This window comes from Asparagus officinalis, chromosome 10 (genome assembly GCF_001876935.1).
Source record: "Asparagus officinalis chromosome 10, Aspof.V1, whole genome shotgun sequence".
In the NCBI taxonomy this organism is placed as follows: Eukaryota; Viridiplantae; Streptophyta; class Magnoliopsida; order Asparagales; family Asparagaceae; genus Asparagus; species Asparagus officinalis.
This window is the reverse complement of record NC_033803.1, coordinates 47,529,761-47,538,264: the sequence shown is the minus strand read 5'-3', so window position 1 is coordinate 47,538,264 and position 8,504 is coordinate 47,529,761.

The window sequence follows — 8,504 nt, the reverse complement described above, 5'->3', positions numbered from 1 at the left end:
GAGGCCATTGGAAGCAACGAAGTCGAAAGGATTCATCAAAACTGCAGAAATTACAGTTGGGCTCTGTCCGGTCGACCGGCGTGGTCACGGCGGTCGACCGCATCGTGCACGGACCCCAACTGTGTCTCGGGACTGAGATCGGTCGACCGATGGTGGCACTGCGGTCGACCGGAGAACCCTGTAATCGATTTTCCAGATTTCGTCGTTCTGACCGGTCGACCGACTTGGGCACTGCGGTCGACCGCGTCGCGGATCCGGGCCTGGGTCTGTTTCCTGCTCCAGTTGGGATTTCTGTTTAGTATAAATAGAAACACGACTTTTCTAGGGTTTAGAACTCAGTTTGTAATCAGAAAAGAGATCAGGGAGGTTGTTCTTTGATCTAGAGAGATTGTGAGAGAGAGATTTGTAAAATCCAATTGATTCTCATAATCTAGAGAAGGTATTTTCCTTCGCCCTAATTCAACTCTTGTGTTCTTCTGTCGTTCTTCTTCTTTACCCACTCTTGATAATTCCGCGATCAAGAGTGCTCGCACGGCAACTCGTATCAAGTTGGTATCAGAGCACCTAGATCCTGTGAAGGGGGAACCTGTGTATGGTCCTTACTCGCTCACAATACAAGAAGCTTGGCGAGATCCTTATTTCTTTGGAGGGAGTCCAGAAATTAAGGAAGGAGAAGATGACTGAAGCAGATAATTCAGCGAGACTTGATGCCATGGAGAGACAGATTGAGACGATCGGGACGACTCTTACCCAACTCGTGGGTCTAATCAACGGAGGTGACAAAAAGGAGGAATCTTCTTCGAAGGGCAAGAAGAAACTCGTCGAATCCGACGAGGAACACGAGGAATCTGATTCAGAGGGGGAGACTGAGATTGTTAAGACTGCTGGACATCAAGGGGGTAAGAATCATTACCAGAATCTGAAGATTGACTTCAAGGTTGAGATTCCTGTTTATGATGGGAGTATCAACGTGGAGAAGCTTGATGATTGGATCGAACGTATGGAGATGTACTTCACTCTCTACGGATATTCGTCCAAGGAGAAGATAGTGTTCGCGACATTGAAGCTTTCCGGGCACGCTTTGACGTGGTGGAAATCCTATTGCAAACAGGAGAGGAAAGCGGCGTCGTGGAACAAGTTCAAGGAACTACTTCGTAAACAGTTCTATCCAGTAGGGTTCCTTGAGGAGCGTTGGTACAAGTGGTATGGCTTGCGCCAAAAGTTTAATCAGACCGTTCAGGAGTATACGACGGAGTTCCAGCAGCAGGCGATGGTTCTAAACATCGCAACAGACGAGTATCCCATCTTCATGAAGTACATGGCGGGTCTGAATGATTACATCCGGAAGGAGATGAAGCTGTTTTCAGTGGAGACAATCGCAGAGGCGAGCGTGAAGGCCATTGCCATTGAGGGCAGGCAGAAGAAGGGCAATGAGACAAAGGGGGATTCCAAACCATCGGGGAGCAAGACGGGTGGCTCTCAGTCTAAGGATGAGAAGAAGAAGGTTGACTCGGGGAAAGCAGGATTGACATGCAATCACTGCAAGCAGACAGGGCATGTGGCCGATCGTTGCTGGGATAAGTATCCTCATCTGAAGCCAAAAGGATTGAAGAAGAAGGAGGAGAAGAAGGCGTACGTGATAGCACAGGGTCCGAAGGAGGTTCCCGGGATGACCGAACCCAATAGCAGTCTCAACCTTATGGCGGGGAAGCAGGCTACCAAGGAAGATGACGACCCGAGGGAGCAGCTCTTTGTTCTGAAATTGCAGGTCAAGACCAGCTTAGTGGATGCTATTGTAGATCCAGGGAGTCAGAAAAATCTGATATCTGAGGCATTAGTACAGAAGCTGGGATTGAAGACGGTGAAGCATCCAAAGCCCTATCCATTAGGGTGGATTCAGAAGGAGGCGGGATTGAGTGTAGTGAACCAGTGTTCATTCAGATTTGCACTCCACGAGTCGTATATTGACGAGGTCACATGCGACGTGGTTCCGTTAGATGTTTGCCAAGTTATTTTGGGCAATCCTTATTTGTGGGATAGATACGCAGTATATGATCGGCGAGCCCAAAAGTATACGTTCACCAAGGATGGCGAGCAATTCGTTTTTCGTTCGGCGTCTCTTCCACAGGAGACGAGCTTGGTGACGGTGACTCAGGCTAAGAGGTTGGTGAATGCGGGCAGGAAGTTCGTTTTATTGTTCATTCGACCGTATGAAGAGCAGCTGAGTAGGATGTGCTTGTCCGCCTTGAGCAAGCTTCAGGAGGGAGATCTTGAAAGGTTAAAAGCAAAGTATGCGGACTTGTTTTCGGAGATCACGGGACTACCACCACGTCGAGGTGTAGAGCATGAGATTATGTTGACCGGGGAGAGTTCCTTACCTAACATAGGCCTATACCGCACATCAGTACTAGAGTCCGAGGAGATCAAGAAGCAAGTTCAGGAGCTCTTGGAGACAGGAGTGATTGTGCCAAGTTGTTCGCCTTGCGGGTCACCAGTGTTGTTGGTGCCCAAAAAGGATGGAGGTTGGCGCATGTGCGTAGATTATCGGGCACTCAACAAGATTACCATCAAGAATCGCTACCCATTACCGCGGATCGATGATCTTATGGACCAGTTGGAGGGAGCGAGGTTTTTCACGAAGCTGGATTTGAAGTCTGGTTACCATCAGGTGAGGATTCGGGAGGAAGACACCTGGAAGACTGCGTTCAAGACCAAGCAAGGCCTGTTCGAGTGGTTGGTGATGCCGTTTGGATTGTGCAATGCTCTGGCTACCTTTATGAGGCTTATGAATGATTTGTTACGACCCTTTATAGAGGATTTTGTGATAGTTTACCTTGATGATATCTTGGTGTACAGCAGGACTTGGGAGGAGCATCTCGTTCATGTTGAGAAGGTATTTGAAGTGTTGCAGGACGGATAGCTGAAGCTCAACGGGAAAAAGTGTAAGTTCGGGAAGGATGAGTTGGTGTATCTCGGTTTCATCGTAGGGAAGGGCCAGCGGAGGATAGATCCAGGCAAGGTGGAGGTGATCACAAAGTGGCCGACGCCGAAGACAGTGACTGAGGTGAGGAGCTTCATGGGAGCTTGCCAGTATTTGCGCAAGTTCATTCGACATTTTTCGACTTATGCGGCACCGTTACATGGCCTCACAAAGGCTAAAGTTCAGTTTGAGTGGGGAAGGACGCATGAGGAGGCTTTTCAGTTGCTAAAAAGGAAGATCTCGGAGGCACCGGTGTTGGCGTTGCCAAATTTGCAGCGGACTTTCGAGGTAGAGACCGACGCGTCTAATTATGCGATGGGCGCGGTGTTGATTCAGGATGGGAAACCGGTGGAATACTATTCTGAGAAGTTTTCGGGTGCTGTTGCAAACTACCCAACCTACGACAAGGAGTTCTATGCACTATATCAAGCAATTAAGCTTTGGAGGGTGTACTTGTTAGGGAAGGAGGTGGTCGTGCATTCGGATCATAAGCCGTTGGAGTTCTTACATGCCCAGACAAAGCTACAGCAGGCACGGCACATGAAGTGGATGTCTTATTTGATGGCTTTCAACATCATTATTAGGTACAAGAAGGGGGTGACGAACAAGTTGGCCGATATGTTATCTCGCCCACCGATAAGGTCGTTGTTGGTGGCGACGCGTATTCAGCCCTTGGTTCCTTTTGAGTATGTTCAGTTGTATGCATCCAGTAGAGACTTCGGTAGTGTGTTTGAGCAGGCGAAGGCTGGTCGAAGGGGGGAGTATGCACTTGGAGATGATGGCTTATTGTATCGTGGGGAATCACTATGCATTCCGGAGGATGGTGATAGGTTGCAGTGGATTCGGGAAGCACATACCTCGCGTGTGCAAGGGCATTTTGGCATTCAGAAAACGCTTCTCAATCTACGGCGACATGTGTTTTGGCCACGGATGCTTGATGATGTGACCAAGTATGTTGGAGGGTGTAAGTTATGTTGTATTTCGAAGCCTTCTAACAGAAAGAGGGGATTGTACCTACCATTACCGGTTCCTTCTAGGCCGTGGGAGAGCATTTCTATGGATTTTCTAGGAGGGTTGCCGACTACGAAGCGCGGGCATGACTATTTGTACGTTGTGGTGGACCGGTTCAACAAGATGGTGATATTGATTCCTTGTAAGAAGACCGTGACGGGAGCGGGTGCAGCACAATTGTTCTTTGAGTATGTGTGGAAGCACTTTGGGTTGCCGAGCTCGATTATTTCGGATCGGGATAGCCGTTTTCTCGGACATTTTTGGGATTCTTTATGGAGTTTGATGGACACTAAATTGAAGAAGAGCACGGCCTTTCATCCACAAACAGACGGACAAACGGAGGTAGTCAACCGGACTATGGTGCACATGTTGCGTGGGTATAATTCCAGGCATCCTAAGACTTGGGATGAGAGTTTACCATATTTGCAGTTTGCTTTCAATCGGGCGATTCATGGATCTTCCGGAAAGTCACCATTTGAGACTTGTTATGGGTTTTTACCGGCCCGTTCGATCTTGTGTTTTCAAGTGAAGCCACAGTGGACGGAAAGGAAGGGAGTGAAAGACTACATGCTCAGCGATTTCTCGAGAAGATTGCAAACATTCATGCCATGGTTGAAGCTCAATTGAAGAAATCACAAGCTAAGTACAAGGCGAAGCATGACCAGCATCGGGTTCCTTGTAACTTTAGTAAAGGCGATATGGTATGGCTAAAATTGAGTAAGGAGAGGCTCAAAGGAGAAGGGAAGAAGTTGAAGCCTATTCGTTATAGTCCGTTTCGGATTCTCGATCAGATTGGCGACAACGCTTTTCGTTTAGATTTGCCACCTTACTTAGGCATGTATTCGGTGATCAATGCCGAGTACTTGAAGTTGTTTGAACCTCCGTTATTGGATGATGAAGGTGATGACAAGTTGATCTTACCGCATGTTGAAGACTTGTGGTTTGATAGAGAGGAGCCACTGAAAGAAGATTGCATTTTGGAACGGAAGACGACCAAGACGAGGCGGGGGACGAAGGAGTCGTTTCTCATTGGACGTCAAGGTCAGGTACCTAGCAAGGCCAAGTGGTTCAACAGAGAAGGAGGGGCTCGCGAGTTCCCTCAGCTGAAGTTCTAACTTGAATGGGACTTCAAGTTCCTAAAGGGGGGACCCATGATACGGGTGTATCTTCTCTTTGGGAGCTTAGCGATCCTCATGGGAGCTTGAGGATAGATGATTCTCATGGTATCTTGAGAATAGAGTAGAGGAGTCGTGGACGAGGCCATTGGAGGCGACGAAGTCGAAGGATTCGTCAAAACTGCAGGAATTACAGTTGGGCTCTGGCCGGTCGACCGGCTTGGTCGCGGCGGTCGACCGCTTAGTGCACAGACCCAGACTATGTCTCGGGACTGAGAGCGGTCGACCGAAGGTGGCGCTGCGGTCGACCGGAAAACCCTGTAATCGATTTCCCAGATTTCGACGTTCTGACCGGTCGACCGCCTTGGGCACTGCGGTCGACCGCGTAGCGATTACGGGCCTGGGTCTGTTTCCTGCTCCAGTTGGGATTTCTGTTTAGTATAAATAGAAACACGACTTTTCTAGGGTTTTTAACTCAGTTTGTAATCAGAAAAGAGATCAGGGAGGTTGTTCTTTGATCTAGAGAGATTGTGAGAGAGAGATTTGTAAAAATCCAATTAATTCTCATAATCTAGAGAAGGTATTTTCCTTCGCCCTAATTCAACTCTTGTGTTCTTCTATCGTTTTCTCTTTACCCACTCTTGATAATTCCGCGATCAATAGTGCTCGCACGGCAACTCGTATCATATCTTGATTAGTCACTCCAAAATTCTCAGATAATCATAATTTTATTCATAAGTCAATGTATTTTTGTCATGGAGATTGCCTCTTATTTATAGAATAAACTTAACTCTAATGATAACATCAAATCATTACAATCTTATCTACTAAATTGAAAAATATTATCCTAACCAAATATATAATAGAAACACCTAAGAAGATAAACTCCCAAACTGTAAATCCTTGTCAAATAAAATAAAATCTCCTAAATAAAAATTCAAACTAAATTATCATCTGTTAGACCCTAGAGGGGGAGGGGGTGATTAGGGTATTATGCTAATCTAATCCGATTTTATGCCAATTAAAACTTATTAATAAATTATTCCTGCAAGAGAGATATACAATATGTTACAAGCAAGAATAATCAATATGAACAAAGATAAATATCCTAGCAATGAGATATACTATGGGATATATGCAAGGATATATAATTAACACAAGGATAAATAATCTAAACAAGATAGTGGGCAATATAATCAACAAGTAATATACAAAGGCGATATAAGATATGAACATAAAAATAAGTGTGCCAATGTAATCACAAACAAACGATATGATTACGGAGTTCGGTCCCCACGACCTACGTCTCCGCTCCTCACCTCGAGGAGATCTCCATTATCACAACCGGGTTTTCTACGTTCACCCGAATAACGTTTACACCTCACACTCGGTTTTCTAGTTTACCGAAAACTCTACAATCAATACTCTTGCAATCTCACACTACACCCTCTCAAGTGTTGGACCTAGACGTGTCTCCCTCAAGTGCTCGGATACAACCTCTCCCTAGGTTCGTCAACCGACGCCACTCTTCTTGGGACGATCCCCGACTCTCGCCACACACTTCTCTCGGTGTACAAGTGTATTACAAAGTGATTCTCACAATAAGCATAATTACAATAAATAATTGTTCTCTAATATGGATGAGAACACAATGAAAGCTCACACTTAATTGTTACAACTCTCACCAACCCAAATATATAATGTATGTAAATACAATAAGCTCAAGTGGGTATGTGTAAACAATGAGTGAAATCAAATCAACTGAACTCAATTGAAAATACTAGCTTAATGAAAATGATAAACAACAAAGAATTAATACAAAGCTAGTATTGAGTTTAGAAATTCTTCTCTGAAAAACAAGATGGAGAGATGGATTAAAATAAAGCCCAAGGAATGTAGATGATCTCCTCCACTTGTGTAAAACTTCTTCACAAACAAAACTCTTTTAAACAAACACTAAATAAACTTAAACCCTTGTTAAACTCTTGTTTAAAAACTTCTTGGATTGCAATGAGAACTGAGATCAATGGGGTATTTATAGCCTCCCAAAACCTCAGCCAAAAGCCCAACAGAAATAACCAAAAAACCAACAGAATCAGAAATCAGATTCTGTACAAAATGATCGTTGGAGTGAACGGCGGGCGATCGTGAAAGGGGGGGGGGGGAGCCATGTTAGAGACTGAGAAAATTTCCAGAAACATCTGCAGTCGACCGTGGGAATTTTCAGCTTGACGGTCGACCGTCATGGTCGATCGCAAAAGTCTTTGCTGGCTCCACGGGGTAAATCAAAGGCACGGTCGACCGTGGCGGTCGACCACAAACAGATATATGAAAATGACAGTTTTGTAAGCAGTTTTTCTAAATTAAAACCCTGTTTAAAAATATCAAATAAATTTCAAAAAATATAAAACTTTGGGAAATAATTGTAAACATGATAATACACATGCTACAAAAACAGGTTTTTAGAAAGGATCTCCCAAATGAAAAATATCATCATTTTACAAAATAGTCCAAAACATAAAAATGTAAACATATGAGTTTTGACATTTTAGCTTAACCATGTTTTGAAACATTACAAAATAATTTTGTTGACTTAAAGAGAGATATAAACTATTGTTATAAAGTCTATAAACAATGAATACAGAATTTTCACAAATACAATAGAATATGAAACATATGAGTATGTATATGAATATATTTTTGTTTCATATCTATGAAATTAAACCAAACAAACTTATCCACATAAAAACAAACATGTATGAATATAAATATTTATTTATATGCTTGTAAAAACTTTGTTTGTGGATAAACCAAAATCCAAAATATGTACATATATATATAACTATATATATACATATAAACCAATAAAATGTGTGTGTATATGATATTATGCTTAAAGTACTTAACACACATAATATAAACTCCTAAACTAAATTACCCAAGCTTGTGATCTTCAACGAAGCTCTATCTTGGTACACTTGCGGATGAAGCTTGAACTTGAATCTTTAACTTTGAATTGCGTAGGCTTCACTCCATAATTCCGCCAACCTCCATTGGATATGATCGTGAATGCGTAATTCTATCCATCCTCCAACTTGTTGTTTGTCTATAATAAATAAGAAAACACAAATACTAGACAAACAACATTAGTGGTATATTATTTGTTAAACATCATCAAAACAAGAAGGCCAACAGCATCACCACCCCTAAAATTGACCAACCCAACAACCCCCCAGTCATCGTCTCATTTATCTAGATTCTAGACCATATTATACCCATTTTATCTACAAATAACCTGTGCCAGGTCCATTTCTCATGCTACGACATCGGGACGTACATGACGCGACCATTAAGAGGCCCCAACCACGTAACCATCTTCTTCCCTAGCTAACACTTCC